The sequence below is a fragment of the Equus quagga genome, chromosome 13, assembly GCF_021613505.1.
Source record: "Equus quagga isolate Etosha38 chromosome 13, UCLA_HA_Equagga_1.0, whole genome shotgun sequence".
Taxonomy (NCBI): domain Eukaryota; kingdom Metazoa; phylum Chordata; class Mammalia; order Perissodactyla; family Equidae; genus Equus; species Equus quagga.
In genome coordinates this window covers 86,743,820-86,760,575 of record NC_060279.1, presented here as the reverse complement: position 1 = coordinate 86,760,575, position 16,756 = coordinate 86,743,820, and the positions used below count along the sequence as shown (strand labels likewise).

General features: G+C 38.4%; 1 pseudogene; it reads left to right on the top strand.

The window, feature by feature from the left end:
* The first annotated feature begins 13,537 nt into the window (after positions 1-13,537).
* The window catches only part of LOC124250309 (vomeronasal type-1 receptor 4-like), a 7,764-nt pseudogene continuing 4,545 nt past the window's right edge, over positions 13,538-16,756 (top strand).

Genomic DNA, 16,756 nt, shown 5'->3' with positions numbered 1-16,756 from the left:
AATGATTCCTCTGATGTAAAGGTGTGTCAGGTGTGCCTATAGTGCACTCTAAAGGATTGGGGTTTCTTAAGCTTAATGTTCTCCAGCTGTGACACAAACCTGAGCACAGCATCCACGTACAACTCATTACATGGCCCCCATGGGGCATGTGGGAGTGGTGGGAACAGACATGAACTAAAAGCTCTTGTTGCTGTTGCACCATGAAGAACAATGGGTTTGGTCTTGGTCATGGCATCTCATGTCTCATGCCAGCATCTATGTAACTTGCAGGACAATCCATTCACTTTGCAAATGGTGTAAAAATCTTACATGCTTCACATTTCCTGGCATTCTTGGCAATGGGGATGTGGTAGTGACTGAACCTTGCAACTAGTAGCCTTTGTGCGTAGTTGTAGTACTGGAGGGAAGCTAACTTGATGAGCTAGTTGGGGCATATATCAGTCTGTTTTGGTTGCCATAACAAATTCCACAGGCTGGGTGAAAAATTCAATGTCCTGGTGTTTCTAAATCATAATATAATAGGAATCATTGTGTCATGCGCTTGTGCTTCACCATCCCACATGTGACGGAGGGGATTATCTCAATCAGGGTGAGGTGCAGGTAGGGTAGCATTTGTGAGACAAACTACTCCAGTGGTTGGGTAAGGATTAAGATGAAGTGCTAACTTCTTATGAACAAAGTTTTCCTTACGATATCCTCCTTGTGCCAAGTTAGTTGCCTGACTGTAAATATCCCTGTCTAAGGTGTAATCACCTTTCTGATGCTAGGAGTAGCTGAGAAAACCTGACCAAATTCAGAATCCCATTTTCCAATGAAAGTTTATTGGGCCTCTATGAGCATATTTATTGTCCTCAATTCTTCCAACCAAAAAGGAAAAAGTCTCCTCTCTTTGTTACCTCATCATCTAAAAAGAGGCCCCATTCTTATTAGACTCCTGAGGTGTGGGAAAATCCCTCTTTGGTGTATGAACTCAGGGCCACCCTGAAACAATTAATGGGTACACTCTTTTGACAGTAGTAATTAGCTGGCTACTGAGCTCTCTTTAAAACTAAACCCTGACTCTTAGAAACCTTGTAGTTCTTCAGCGTGTTAAATAACAAAATTCTCCTGAGTAAATGTAATGATCAAATTGGCTTTATTCAATGATTCATGAATCTGGGAGCATCCCATCTAGTGAGTACAAAAGAGCTCCAAAGGGCTACAGAAAATTAAAAGTCGTTAAAGCAAAGAGGGAGTGGAAAAAGGGAATTGTTAGCAAAAAAAATGCATTGTTTCAGGCAAGGACACCCTTTTAAGTGGAAAGGAAGGGGTCTGTCAGACAGATTACCTGCTAGTGCTAACCTGGTAGTTCCAGTTGGACTGGTCAAAGGTTACATTCTAAGGAAGGTGGAAAATGCATTAACTTAGATATTAAGTCTTGGTTTGCTGATATGGGGTTTAAAGCAAGTGACTCCATTTTGGGCCTGCTGTCTGCATTTTAACATTTCCTCCCTTTTGATCAGACTCTCAGCCTAGCTGAGAGAGGTCATCAAAATTTAAGGTATTAGCACAATTCTCAGCTGCCATTCACAGCTTTTGTCAATCCTTTGTGCAGTATCCAGAAGTCATGACATTTTTGTTTGATCCCTGTGATATTCACAAGTCACAGTTTCAGGCTCACAATCTAAATTAATCATGCACTCTATTCCTTTTCTGACCTTCCAGATATAGAGAGATCATTTGCTTGGTGGTTAACAGCTGAAAATAAACATTAAATCTTTTAACATAACACAATGCATCAGGGAGATCATAATGATTATTATAAGCAGGATAATTTCTAATGTTGGAGTACACTTTGGAGTCATAGTCTCCAAGACCCAAACCAACCAAAATCAAATAAGTCAAAGAAAGACTTCACTGACAGAGTCATCTTTTATAGCCAAGTGAATTGTTCAATGATCTTAAGTAACTGAGTTTCAATTTCTCCAGCAGTGTTAATCCAGGTTCAGCAGGTGGTATTGACCATAGTATAGACATCTCCTTGCTCAACTAACATATAAACAAGGGCTATCCTATTGTCAGAAAAATTTTGGTCAGAAACAAGGATCTTTATTGAATGGCTATTGTCTAAGCAGAAGATTCTGTAATATTCTCAAGAGTTAAGCAGAAGTTTCCGATCATTTATGTCTACTCCTAACCAGGGAAGAATGGCCCTGGTAAAGGAAGAGAATCCTGAGTCATGAATGCCTCCAGGTATGTCCTTCCTAACTTGATGATGTAGATCTAGGAGAGTCAGCCAAGAAGATTTCTCCGTTCATTTCTGGAAAGTTAGGGGCACAGTTAGATAATCTAACAAGTAATTGCCCAGCTATGCACCAGCTGTATAGGCATCCATAAGCCCAAGGAGAATGATAACCATCACAGACAATGAAATCTTGCTGAGGCACACATCATTCCCATTTAGGTATATTGTTAACGTATTCATTTGCATGGATTGGTGCATTTAACTATTCAAGCCAGGTGTCAGATAGGTTTTCAGTGCATACAGGAATAAAATCTAGCCTGAAATAAAGCATCTTTCTAAATAACTTCCAAAGATAGGTGCTGCCAGTGAGAGCTCAGTGAATCCAGCAAGATCTGATCTAGATAGTCATGGGAATATGGTGGTGGTCACATGTACTAATATTTACATAGATAATTGTGTCCAATTAGGCAAGTACATTTATACAATCATGCATCACTTAATGACAGAGATTCCTTCTGAGAATTGCATCATTAGGTGATTTCAACAAGTGCGAACATTATAGAGTGTATTTCACAAACTTAGATGGTGTACCCTACTATACACCTAGGTTACATGGTATAACTTATTGTTCCTGGGTTAAAAAACGTGTACAGCATATTACTGTACCGAACACTGTAGGCAATCATAACAAAAAGGTAGGTTACAATCTAAACATATCTAAACATAAAAAGGTACAGTATAAATATGGTATAAAATATAAAAAAGGATAACCCATGGATATGATACTCAGTATGAATGGAGCTTGCAGGACTGGAAATTGCTCTGGATTTTTGATTTTGAGTGAATGTGAAGGACCAGGATTTTATTGTACACTAATGTAGACTTTATGAACACTATAGACAGGATACACTAAATTTATAAGTTTTGTTTTGTTTAATAAACAATTAATTTTAGCTTACTTTAGCTTTTACTCTATAACCTTAAAAAATGGATTATTTGTAATAACACCTAGCATAAAACACAAACACATTGTATAGGCGTACAAAAATATTTACTTCATTATATTCTTATTCTCTATGCTATTTTCGTATTTTTAAATTTTTAATTTTTTTGTTAAAAACTAAAACACACACATATTAGCCTAGGCCTACACAGGATCTTGAGGGCCAATATCACTGTCTTCCACCTCCACACCTTTTCCCACAGGAAGGTCTTCACTGGCAATAACGTGCGTAGAGCTGTTATCTCCTATGATAATGACTTCTTCTAGAATACCTCCTGAACAACCTGCCTGAGGGTCTTCTTCAGGAGGTGTCACTTTTTTTCAGAAATATGTCCATGGTGGTTTGCTTCTTTTTTTCATCATATATTTGCTTGTAAGCTGATAAGCATCATGAACATACTTCTCTATTAGTGAAAACATTTTGGTGTTGGGGTCCATGCTCTCAAACTTTTCAAAGAGCTTGTTGATGTCTGTAAAACCTTCTGCTAACCCTTCACTGTGACTTTTCCTGGAAGTTCTTCTTTCTCTTTTCCCACAATTTTCTTTTCTTTTCTCTTCTTCAGCTATGTGTTCCTGTTCCCATTCCAGCAACTTCTCATTAGTCAATTTCTCAGGAACCACCTCTAGGACCTCCTCAATGTCATCCTCATCCACAACCATGTAAAAGTTGACTGCCATCTCAACCACAGCTTTGTTGATTTTTGCAACCTCCTCATCTTTGGAAAGCTTTTGAAGTCATGGACAAGCCTCTTGAGTGTCTGCTTCCAAATGCACTAAGTTGCTGGAGTAGAAGTATTTTCTCTAACTCTGGGTCTATGAAGAGAGACTCTTCTCACCTAAAGTGAAGGAAGCAGCGTTTAAGAAAAATATAGCTTAATAAGTTCACAAAACATTTTTAGGCTCAAATCCATCTTTTTATATTTCTGATGCTTCTAAATATTATGACACTATATATTATAACACACAAAAAATTATGTCAAATAATTTGATTGGGCATGACTAGATGCTTTTAAAAATTTCAATATCCTCTTGTTCTTACATCAGAATGTAACAGGAATCGTTCTCTCATATGTTTGTGATTCCCAATCCCATAAGTGCCAGAGGGGTTTATCTCAATTAGGGGGAGTTGCAGGTATATAGGTGTTAGTGGGACAAATTACCCTTTCCCTTGTCCCGGAGGTTGAGTAAGGATTAAGATTGAGTGCCGCTAACTTGTGATGTACAAACTTTTTTTCTGTAAGTGATAATCTCTTCATTGGCAGGTTAGAGGATCAGTCCTAAACAACCCATGGCAGAACATATCATCATCTCTTGGTCAGGATAGGAGGCTGAGAAAACCTTACCAAAATTCAGAGTCCCATTTTCCAGTGGAAGTTTATTGGGAGCCTCTGGGCAGATTTATAATCCTCAACACTTCCAGCAGTGAAGGAAAAACTGTTATCTCTTTGGCTCCTCGTCATCAAAAAGGAGACACAGCCCTACTGGAATTAAGCCAATGGGAGATAGCACAAGGCATTATGAGCGATGATTTTGTCATTTAGAGTCTCTGGCAAAGGCAAGTGGCTTCCATCTAGATGCCCCTCTTGATGTATTAACTCAGGGCCACCCTGACACAATTAATAGGTATTTACTTTAGACAGCAGTAATTAGCTTGCTGGTGAGCTGTCTTCCAAACTGAAGCCTGAGTCTTAGAGACCCTGTGACTCTTCAGTGTGATAAATAATGAAAATTCAACTGAGTAAATTTAATGATCACATTGTTTCTATTCAATGATTCAGGAATCTGGGAGCATCCCACCTAGGAAATAGAAAGGAACTCCAAAGGGCCACAGAAAAGGAAAAGTCTTGAAACAGAGAGGTGTGGAAATAAAGGGAATGATTTCTGAAGAATGCATTGCTTTGAGTAAGGCCACCCTTTTTAGGGAAATGGGAGGGGTCTATCGGGCAGGTTACCTTATTAGTGTTGTCCAAGTAATTCCAGCTTGCCTGGTCAAAATTTACATTCCAAGGGAGGTTGAAACTGCAATTAGGTGTGCTGATGTGGATTAGCACAAGTGATTCCATTTGGGGCCTGCTGTCTCCTTTTCAAAAATTTCTCACTTTTGTTTAGGCTCTTTCATTAACTGAAAAATATGATCAAAATTAAGGACGATAGAACCACTCTCAACTATCACTCACAGCTTTTGTTGATCCTTTGCTTGGTATCCACAGATCATGATGTTTTTATTTAATCCATGTGATAGTCACAGATCATGGCTTCAGGTTCCAAATCTTTAGGTTGGTCATTCTCTTTGTTCCTTTTCTGATGTTCCAGGTGTTAGGAAGATCATGTGCTTGGTGGTTCGCAGCTAAAAACATGCATTTAAAACTTTTGGGAGAATACAACACACTAGGGAGATTATTATAAGCAGGATAATATCCAACGTTTGGAGTACACATTGGAGCCACTGTTCTCAACTCAAACCAATCAAAATCAAATAAGTGAAAGAAAGACTCTGCTAAGTCAGCTCTGTGCAACCAGCTCACTCAGTGATCTTATTTCTGAGTTCCAACTTCCCCAGATGTGGTAATCCAGGTGCAGCAGGTGGTTTTGGCCACAGCGCAGAAATCTCCTCGCTCACTTCAAAGACAATGAATATGTTACTGATTATATTAATATAATCAATAATATTCAATCTATTATCAAGAAGAGCTTTGACCAGAAAGTCTAAGGATTTCTGTTGGGCATCTATTGTTTGAGCAGAGAATTCTGTATATTCTCAAGAGTTAAGGAGAATATTAACTCTTCTGATCATGTTCTCATTTACATTTACTCCTAACCAGTGCAATATGGCCTGGCCAAAGGAAGTGAATCCTGGGTCACGGGAATGTGGGGGTGCAAATGTGCTAAAATTTTTATAGGTAATTGTTTCTAATTGGACAAGTACAGTTATAATTGGAGAAAGACAACAACAAGGGACTTTATTTTCAGTCATAAAAGTTGAATTAGGCAAGTAACTTCTAAGGGGTGTCTATTGTTTTTGCAGTGACATTGGGAACAGAAAAGAAATTGATCACAGGGAACACTGGGTTCTCCCCAGCATAGATAGATTGGAATCTTTGATGACAAATACAGTATCTGAAATTACTCCCCTTAGCAATGGCATGGGAGATACAGATGAGTGTGTTATTTTTCCAGGCCAATGGGAGAGTAAAGGAAAGAAAGAAAAGGAAAGGGTTTCATGTTGAATAAAAGTATGAAGGGTTGATCTGATTTCTTGGATGGAAGCGGTCTACATCAACATCAGCTATTTCTCTTCCTTGTCAATTAGATTCAGAGGACTTCAGCATTTTTACAGGACCAGATGTCAAGTGGAGCCTTCTTTAACTGTGAGATGTGTACCCCAGGCTTAATGCCTTCTAATTTCACAGCAGTGTCAAGGTCATGAGGACTTGGTAAGTTCCATTCCAACAGGGTTTGAGAGCTGTTTTCCTTTCATGATGTGTCCAGAACACCCAGTCGCCATGCTCCAGCCTTTGTACAACAGAATCCTTTGAACTGGGATCCAGGAATACTCCTTTACCTTGATAATAGGCTTTATAATAAGACATTAAAGAGTTACAGTAGCTGGCCATACTAGCATAGGATATCAGTGTGTCACCAGAAAGTTGTATACCAAGGGACATTGGACTGCCAGTGACTCTCTCATGTGGAGTGAACTTATATTTTTCAAAGAGAGTATGGCAAGCAGTCAGGAAGACCAAAGGCAATATCTTAGGCAAAGAGAGTCCAGTTATTTCAGTAAGTTTAGGAATTTTAACTTTCAGGATCCCATTAATTCTTTCAACCTTGCCTGATGATTGAGGATGATAGTGGCATTGATAATTCCAAGAAGTTTGCAAGGTTTTTGTTTTGGCTCGTATGACTTGTCCTGTGAAGTGAGTGCCTCAGTCACTGGAGACTGTGGAAGGTATACTCCAAGTTGGAAACGTATTTCCCACGACATCTCTGCTACTGTGCAGGCATCAACTTTGTGGCAATTGTTGGGTTCAACTCATCCTGAAAACATACATACGATAACGAGAACGTATTGGTAAGCCACACCAGGTGGCAGTCTAAGGAAGTCCTCTGCTGCTACTCAAAGGGCCTGGAGGGAGGAGGTCTGAAGCCTTTTGGGAAAAAAATAGTTATTCCAGGATTATTCACCAGACAGTTCAGATATTAGGGCTAAACTACTGTTGTAATTTTATAGAGGTCTCCCTCCCAATGCCCATGCCTAACTATAGTTATCTTAAATGCACCAGGAGGGTTGAAAGAATGTGAAAACTGAAAAAGAATTATTCCAGGGAGCAGGGTAGAACAAAGCGGCCATTTGGGTTTCCCATAGCCCTGGATTGTTCATTTACTTTACAACTATTGTTTGTCCATCTTAAGTTTTCTGATTCAAGAGCAGTGTTGCCATGTTGCAAGGGCATCAGGATGGTGCAAATCTGTCAGCAAGGAGTTATTTTTACAGACGCAGAATGGACTTCATCCCCATGTGCCACAATCTTTATAGATTCTGTTGCCACTGCCTTTGCACGAAAGTCAGGCAGGAGATTTTCCTGATAATCAGATTCAATCCTTTTAGTGTGACCCTCAATTTTGATGATAGAAATTTCAGAAGGGAAGAGAATAGCAGTAAGAAGATCATTTACTTGTTGTCCATTTTTGATAGGGGTCCCAGAGGACATAAGATATCCCCTTTGTTTCCATAATATCCTGAATCGTAGACAATCTGAAATGCATACCAGCTGTCAGTATTAGTATTAAGAGATGGTCTGCAACCTGAGATAATTTTTCCTTAAAAGGTAACTGCTGAATAGTCTCTTTCGAGTGGAAAGGCAATTCAGACAGAGAATCAGTAAACATGAGTGCTCAGGAAGGAAAGATAGAGGGGAGCAGTGGGAGTCATATCCATCCTGTCATCTTTTGTTTTCAGTGCTTTTTGTGTTTTTACTTTCTCATTAAATTTGCTGATTTTGTAACAAGTCTTTTAATGAAGCTATCTTGGGATCTCGCAACCATTTGGAAACCTCTGCATACCAATTAAAATAGGTATCCAATTATGTTTGTTTATTATAGGCACCCTTACTTTCAAGTGCACTTCTTAAGTAAAAGAGCTTGTCTATTTGGAACATTCCCTGTAATGGCCACTGTAATTCTAGATTGTTTTTAGTACGATTTTTTCATTTTGCTAGACCTCTACATCTTTTGAGGCTATAATTCTTACACATGACATAAGCAGGTATGCCAGCAGGGAACCTACTTGACTTTTAGAAATGAGAGATTCCATCTCTTTTACGTAGGCTTTAAGTGTCTGGGAGAAAGATCAGTACCTAGAAGAGACATGTTGTATGGTTCGAGATTGTGTGGTGTTTTACAATGTACCTCAAAGCACGGAAATTTCCGTGAGGTTGGCATGTAATCTAGTGTCAATCTAAATCATTCCATGAATAACTTATCCAAACATTGCAGTCTTTAGGTGGTGGGCACCAGAACAGCTTTTAAGTGCTTCACCAATGTACAACAATTTTTGTGTATTTTTTAATCCTGAGGTCACCAAAAGTTTCCATCACCCGTTTTTTTTTTTTTTTCATGAACCAAGACAGACACATGAACTTTAACACGCCACCAGTAACCAAAATATGTTACTGCAAATTGGCCAAGAAAAGGACCCAGGTATATCGCTCACAATTACCAACCAGAACTGGGGACTGAGGGAAATGACTGAGGCTAGTAGACTCCAAAAAATGAGGACTACAGACTGGACGTGGATTCTACAGAAAAGGAGTCTGGAGACTGGAAAGTCAATTAGATAGGGAGCTTGATGCAAAGAAAGCAGAGCTCTGGACTGAAAAGAACGTACACTTGGCCCCCAGAAATGACAAGAAAGGGAGAGATCCCAAAAAGAGTTTGTGGGTACCAGGCCTCTGTTTCTGATTCTTCCAAAATGGCTCAGAATTTTGGTTCAGACCTCATCTCTGCCACCAAATATGTTAAATAACAAAACTTTCACTGAGTAAACTTCAAAGATCTCATTGGCTTTATGAAATGCGCTCTCCACTTCCATCTTGTGACATTTTTCATCTCTGACCTCCGTCACCACTATTCTAAGACCTCAGTCTATCCCTCCTCAGCCTTCATCACCTCTGTAATGTCTGTGATCTATGCCCTCCTTCCTCTTGCCTTCTATCTACACCGAATTCCAGTACCTCACCCCGTGACCTGTGAATTCCATGCCCCTTCACTCTTATCCAACCTAGTGCTCAACTCTCAGGCATCATCAATGTCCCCAGGAACCCAGTCCATACCCTGCACCCATTAAACCCAACCATGTAATCCCAGACACATTCTCTTGGGCTCTTTGTCTCACTCAGGCCACTGTCCTTTCCAGCTGTCTCCCTGTTCTCTGCCCATAAGGCCTTCCTGCTTATGCCCATCATTTCTCCTAGTGCCATCTTCTTTTCTCACATTCTATCCAACTTGGATCATTTTCTTCTTCTGAGATTGGCCTACCCCATATGAATTCACCTTCTTGCCACACCATGTTGTTTAACTGCACACACCACTGGCCTTTCTTGACTTTGGCCATGAACTTCCAATCTTCATTAACACTTTTGATCCCTTGATCCTGTCCCACTTTTATATTCTCGGATCCCAATATCTGCAAACCTTCACTTCCTTTCATGGTTTGCCTACATGTACTTTCATTTTACTTTAACACTTCACCAACATTAAAATCCCTTTACATTTTTACTCTCTAAACACTGTCTTCCACTGCACTCTCTATAAGCTGGTGCCACCAGGCTCTCTGCACCCCCTCATTGTCCTCTGTCTCCTTTGTCCTGTGGCCTATTCTTGCTCCATTTTATCGCATACCCACACAGTGTCTCTCTTGCAAACTGTCCAAGTTTCCCAGCGTGTGTCTTGAAGTAAGATTGCAATGCTCACAGCACATTTGAAGTGCTGTGTGTTATAATAAATATTGCCCTTGTGATTGTTGCAGATTTAGGAGGATTACAAATGGTAGGAAGGCCCCCATTTTCAGGTATCCAGAAGTCTGGAGATAACAAATATTCTGTATATGATGCTGTTATTGTGATGCACAGATGAATGGCGACTGTGATTTTTATGAAAGTGTATAATTGTAAGCTTGGGTGAGTTTGTGTATTTATGAGTATTTACATATGTGAGTGTAAATTTTCATGTGTTCAGTGTGTGCATTAATGTTTGTGAGTGGGCAATTGAAATTTTGAGAGCATGTGTGGGCCTGTGTATGTGTATAACAATGTGAAATGTGTGAGACTACATCTGTGAGTGTGCATGCATGTGAATGGTGGCATCTGTGTGTAATGAGTATGTGCATGTGTTGAGGATGTTGTCCACCATTATGACTCCAAGAACTGACTTGAGAGTTGGCAGTGACAGTATATTGAACCTGCATCATCAGAGTTGATTTTGTGTAGGAAAACCTAAAGAATTAAATTCAATATGTAATTTACATTTTTTTCCTGATCTATCAAAAATATTTTTTAATTAAAACACCAATCTTAGTTCCTTACTGAAAATTTTTTGAAAAATTAGGTATCGAGGACTGTGTTGGCCGTTTGATGGTCTTGAACTGAGCAGGTGGAATTGGCTTATCTGATACTTATAAGAATGGTGGAATCTCCCTGTGAAAGCATCTGCTCCTGGTGCTTTCTTTGTGAGGGTCTCTTTTACAATCTTCTCTCTTTTTTCTGTGGATATTAGTTTTCTTCTGCTTCCTATCACTAGTGAGAGCCAATATGATAAACTAGAGTCTTCTAAAATTTACATATTAATTGATATTTAGTTGTGCAAAAGAGGACAATGATATCTAATATAAATTATTGGCATCATGTTCTTCTTTTCACTTCTATCTCTTATTAAATCCCTCTGAGATATTTAGGTTTACTCCTTTATTTTTTTTTTCGATCAGGAAGATTGGCCCTGAGCTAATATCTGTTGCCAAGCTCCCTCTACTTTTTGTCTGTGGGATGCCGGCAACTCATGGCTTGATGAGTGGTATGTAGGTTCGTGCCCAGGATCCGAACCTGTGAACCCTGGGCTGCCAAATCACAGTGTGTGAACTTAACGTCTATGCAACTGGGCTAGCCCCATTATTCAATTTTTTTTTGATTGCAACTTACTTGATGGTACAGCTCAGTTTTGTGAAATAAAGAAAGAACTCACTTTTGAGTAAAACTGCTATGTGAAGTAGGACATCCAGGGAGACACACAGACTTGCTGCCAGTCCCTCATGTGTCAGGCTGAAGTATTTCCTGCTCCCCTCCGTATGAGCCACTGTCTGCCCCCAGGGATCACGGAAAAGTAAGAGTCTCTCACAAACTCTCCCATAGTCTCTCAAGAGATGCCAGCTCGATACTTGTAGTTGTTCTTGGTAATTAGCAACTGGAAAAAAGTATTCAAAAGGATTCTCAGCCTTCAAGTCTGTTACTGCCAATGCTGCTACAGGTGAAATGATAATTTCAGTTCTGAGGGGAGGGGAGGTCGCAGAATCACAAACTCATATCTCAGGGTCTGGTTACATGTCACAAACATACTGACTACTTTGACCTTCTCCCTGAGACCCCCATCCAGGTAGCAGGAAAAAGTAGGTGAGTTTTCTCTATAATCATCTCAAAGGCAGAAGCTGTAAGGGAATGAGTTATATCAGAAGTCTGGGTAAGTGGATATATGGGAAAAAGAGAATCTTCTGTAAATGAACCTGGTCCAGTACCATAACCACGTCTGAAGATGGAATAAATGCTGAGACATGAGCTGAGAGAGTAAAGAGTGACGGGGTCCTAGCTCTTCCTCCAGTCCCTGATGCCTCCTAATGTAATTAATGTGGTCCTCACTGACAGTGATTGTAGGAGTTTGATCGAAGCAATAATTAAATCTGATGTTTAATGTGCTTAAGGACTGCAGTTCTAGAGTCAGACTGCTGTCCACTCTACTTTACAGGAGTCACAGACAGAAATTTCAGGTTTCTAGAAGGGTATCCATAATACCTCCATGATCGTCATAAAGGGTAGGAAGAACCTACAGAAGCATCTGATCCTCGGCAGAAACAGTGTGTCTAATAGCAGCTACTGGAGAAGGAATGTCTCTAACTCTGGGTGTTTGAAGTGCGCAAATTAATTATGGACAGATCTCTCCTACTTAAAGTCAGGGAAGAAGCAATGAAGAAAAATATAATTTTATAAGTTTCAGATAGTTTTAGGCTCAAATGTATCTTGTGATATTTCTGCTGCTTTTTAATATTATAATACTAATCCAAAAAACATGTGTCATTAATACAGTACACAGTTTTTGCCTTTACATTGCATGCTGCATGGGTGTCTTGTTTTTTATTATCTTTCTTATATCTTGCCTTACTGCTAATCATTTTATTTAACTCGGGTATTAATCAATAGACATGGACTTGATCTGAAAATAGTAATTTGTTTCTATGGTACACTGTTTATCAGGCAGCAGGGTTTCCTGTCTCACAGTAGTCAGGTCATTGTACTTTTGTTCCTGGCATAAAAGCCAATGAATCTTTTTTTGGCCATCCTAATGTTGAGGCATTCTTGCATTCATTAAGCCACACTTGTCACAGGGCGAGATCCTGCAGTTTTTTTACTGCAATCAGGGGATCTACATTTTATTAAGAACTCGAAAGCTTTATTCAACATATATATTTGCCTATAGAATAAATCTTCATAAATAAGTGGAAACATGTCATTACAAAAATTTTAAAATGAAATGCTGCCAATCTAAATTGAAATGACAAGATATAAAAACAAAACTAAATTTAGCTTTGGTTTATTTGAGAAACACAGATAACTGATATTTTAGTATATTAAGGATGAAATGCACCATCTTTGTTACTAGCCCAGCCACGTTCAATCCCCACTCTGCCCCTAACCACTGAGTGAAGTTAGAGGAAACACTTAACCTCTCTGTGCTTTTTTTGTCCTCATCTGAATAAAGAATGTAATAGTGTCTGTCCCATGAATTAGTGAGGGATAAAGAAGTTACCACATGTGTGGCCTTCATAGCAGTGATTCATACATTGCAGGTGTTTTTTAAGAGTTATACTTTCAACTCTTGGAAGTCTCTAATGGACAGAAAGAAAAACTTTAGTTATTTCAAAGTAGGAACTGTTGGTAAGTGGGGAGTATTGGATTTCAGTTGACATAATACATGTGGTCCACACCTCCTATTCCCATACAGGATCCTCTAGCTTGGAAGACAAACATCGGTCTTTGAGAACTGACATGATGGCCACCGGGGATTTGGCACCAGGAACGATTTTCTTATTACAGACTATATTTGGAATGCTGGGAAATTTCTCTCTTCTTTACCATTATCTCTTCCTTTCTGTCACTAGGCATAGGATAAGGTCCACAGATTTGATCGTGAAGGACCTGATTGTAGCCAATTCCTTGATCTTGTTCTGTAATGGAATCCCTGAGGCGATGTCATATTTTGGGTGGTACCAAGTCTTCAACGATTTTGGATGCAGATGTTTTTCCTTATGTTCATGGAGTGGGCAGGGGGGTGTCCATTGGCTCCATCTGCCTCTAGAGCGCCTTCCAGGTCATCATGCTCAGCCCCAGGAACTCCTGGTGGGCAGTACTTAAAGCAAAGATTCTCAATTGCATTGTCCCTTCAATTTTCTTGGGCTGAATCCTGCAAATGCTGATAAATGTCATTTATCCTATGTTTCTGAATAACAATTGGAGCAAGAAAAATATCATAAACAGAAAACATTTTGGACACTGTTCTCCTGTTCATCATGACAAAACCAGAGACTCGTTAAATGCAGCATTGCTATCATTTGCCAAGGTTTTATGTTTGGTGCTCCTGCTGTGGGCCGGTGGCTCCATGGTTTTCATCCTGTGCGGGCACAAGCAGAGAGTCAAACTCATTTATAGGACCAATAGCTCCTCAGGATCCTCCCCTGAGTCCAGAGCTACCAAAACCACCCTTCTGGTGAGCACTTTTGTGTATTTTTACACACTTTCCTCTGGATTTCAAGTGTGTTTGCTTCTTTTTAACAGTCCTAACTGGTTTATCTTAAACACTACTGCAATAATCCTTATGTGTTTCCTAACTGTCTGCCCCTCTCTGCTCTTGAGCCATGACTCCAATCTATCCAGGCTCTCATTTATCTTTATAAGGAATGCAAAATCCCTATTCTTATCAGAAATATGTGAATGGTATGTATTTGCACAATTTTCATTTAGTAATTCGCTCATTTCCCTCAAATTTCTAAGTCAAATTATGAGTGGATGATCAGAGAATAAAAATAGAGCACGGAGGACATCTTCTTCAGAGTGCCAATAAGTGAAAATAGTAATTATAATGAAATATTACATAATTATCATGTAAATGCTTATGTGATTGAAGTTTATCTAACCCTTGCCATGGAGGAGTTCAGAATTCATGCGATAATAATCACAAGGTACTGAAACTTTATAGATATTAGGAAGAAGTCTTCCACTGTGTAACTTAAATCTATCACAGTAAATTTCTAGACATGAACTAGGTGTAACATTTTTCGAAAAGGTAAATAAAAATAAGCTTGTGGCAGGTCATTACTGAAACTGAAGACAATAGTCCTAGAGGGAAAATTCAATCAATGACTAAAGCTTTTTGGACCCAGTTATGAGTTTTGTACACAACGTTCTTAGAGAGGCAGTAGTCATTTATTTGAAATATGAGTTTATGAAGGGAGATAAGCATGTTCAAACCTTTTTAGGTAGAAATGGCCAGGTTGATGTGTACTGGGACAAATGAGAGCATAAAACGACATTGTAGCTGATTTTTAAACAACGTCAGGTGAGTGTGATAATTTTACAGATATGAATTGGGATCTGTAGGAAGCAGATTTTTCTCTTTCTGAAGATGATATGGACGTATTGCAAGAAAGAAGTTTTCAGTTTTGTATTCCTGTCTCCAAAGTCTTGAAATTAATTTATGGCAGAGACTTCCATTAAATTTGGAGCACTGTAGGGAGAGCCATATCAAAGAGAAAGACATAAATCCATTCCACTTATGTGGCATTTCTGGCTCCTTGATTTTCAGTGTGCAATGTGGATATTTAATCAATTTTAGTAAAGATTTTTGTATAGTTTTCTATGTATTTATTTTCTGAAACTGATGGAAAGTATTGAGAATTCAATAATTTGAAAAACAAAAGAATTATTTTGACAGAATGGATGTATATATTGAGCCTTGTAACACAAAGAGAAACCCACATTTTTTCTGAAAAGAGACACTTAAATACTTACCTAAAAATTAGATCACAAAACAACAAGAAGAAAAAACAGACATAAACACACTCAGCTACAATTGAATGTGTTTAAAAACATACTTATCTCTTTCCTCATGTCATCCGTGAGTACATATGTATATATACATATACCTATAATGTAACTGTGCTTGTTATCCATCAATCAGTATATTCAAGAGTTGTACATGAAGACAAATTTAAAATAGTACTAATGACAATATTGAAAAAATCTTAAAGTGTATGTTATCTAATGTCTCTATTACCAAGCCAGTTGTTTAATTGTTAAAATTCCATAAAGTATATTTCTAATTTTCCTACTTTAATTCTATTATTTGGCCATATCTCTTGAGAAAACATTCATTTGATAAAGTTAAAAAAATATTAACTTTTAAAAGGAGTCATTAGTCTATTTAAGTTTAATATAATAATCGGTACGTTTGGGTCAATAGAGTTTATTTTCCAATTTATCTATGTTAACTTCTTTTCTATTATTTTTAAATATGCTTCTACATTATAATGGACCCTTTTCTTTGAAAACTGTATACTCATTATTTGTTAGCATTTACGTAGAAATTTCAGCATGCATTTAAAGCTAATCACAGTGTCATTGCATGTAATAGTTTTATATCTTGTCTTTACAATGTAAGAATATTACAGCAATAATCTATTCACCATATCCCGCTTTTTTGATTGGTAATATGTATTTAAAAAATTTAAAGACACAGGCACAGGTCATAAGTGCCTAGCTCATTGAAAGTTTACAAAGTGAACACGTTTCCGTACTCAATATCTAGATCAATAAAGAGAATATTGTCAAACCCCCTGTAGCCCCTTGTGCTTCCTCCCAGTCACTACTCCTCAAGGGAACCACTGCTCTGACATCTAATAGCAGAGGTCACTTTACCCAGTTTTGTGTCTTATAGAAACGAAATAACAAAGTAGTAACTCATTTGCATTCAGCTTTTGTCACTCCTTATGTTGTCTGTGAATTTATTGCTACATGTTTATGTTGATGATTCATTCACATTGCCGTATAAGATTCTATCAAGTGAATATAAAACAATTAATTTAATCATTCCATTGTTACTGGGCATATGGGTGATTTTCAGTTTGAGACTGTTAGGAGTAGAATGTACATTAGGACATATTTTGGTACGTACATTATGTATATACATTAGGTACATTAGGTATGTACATTATG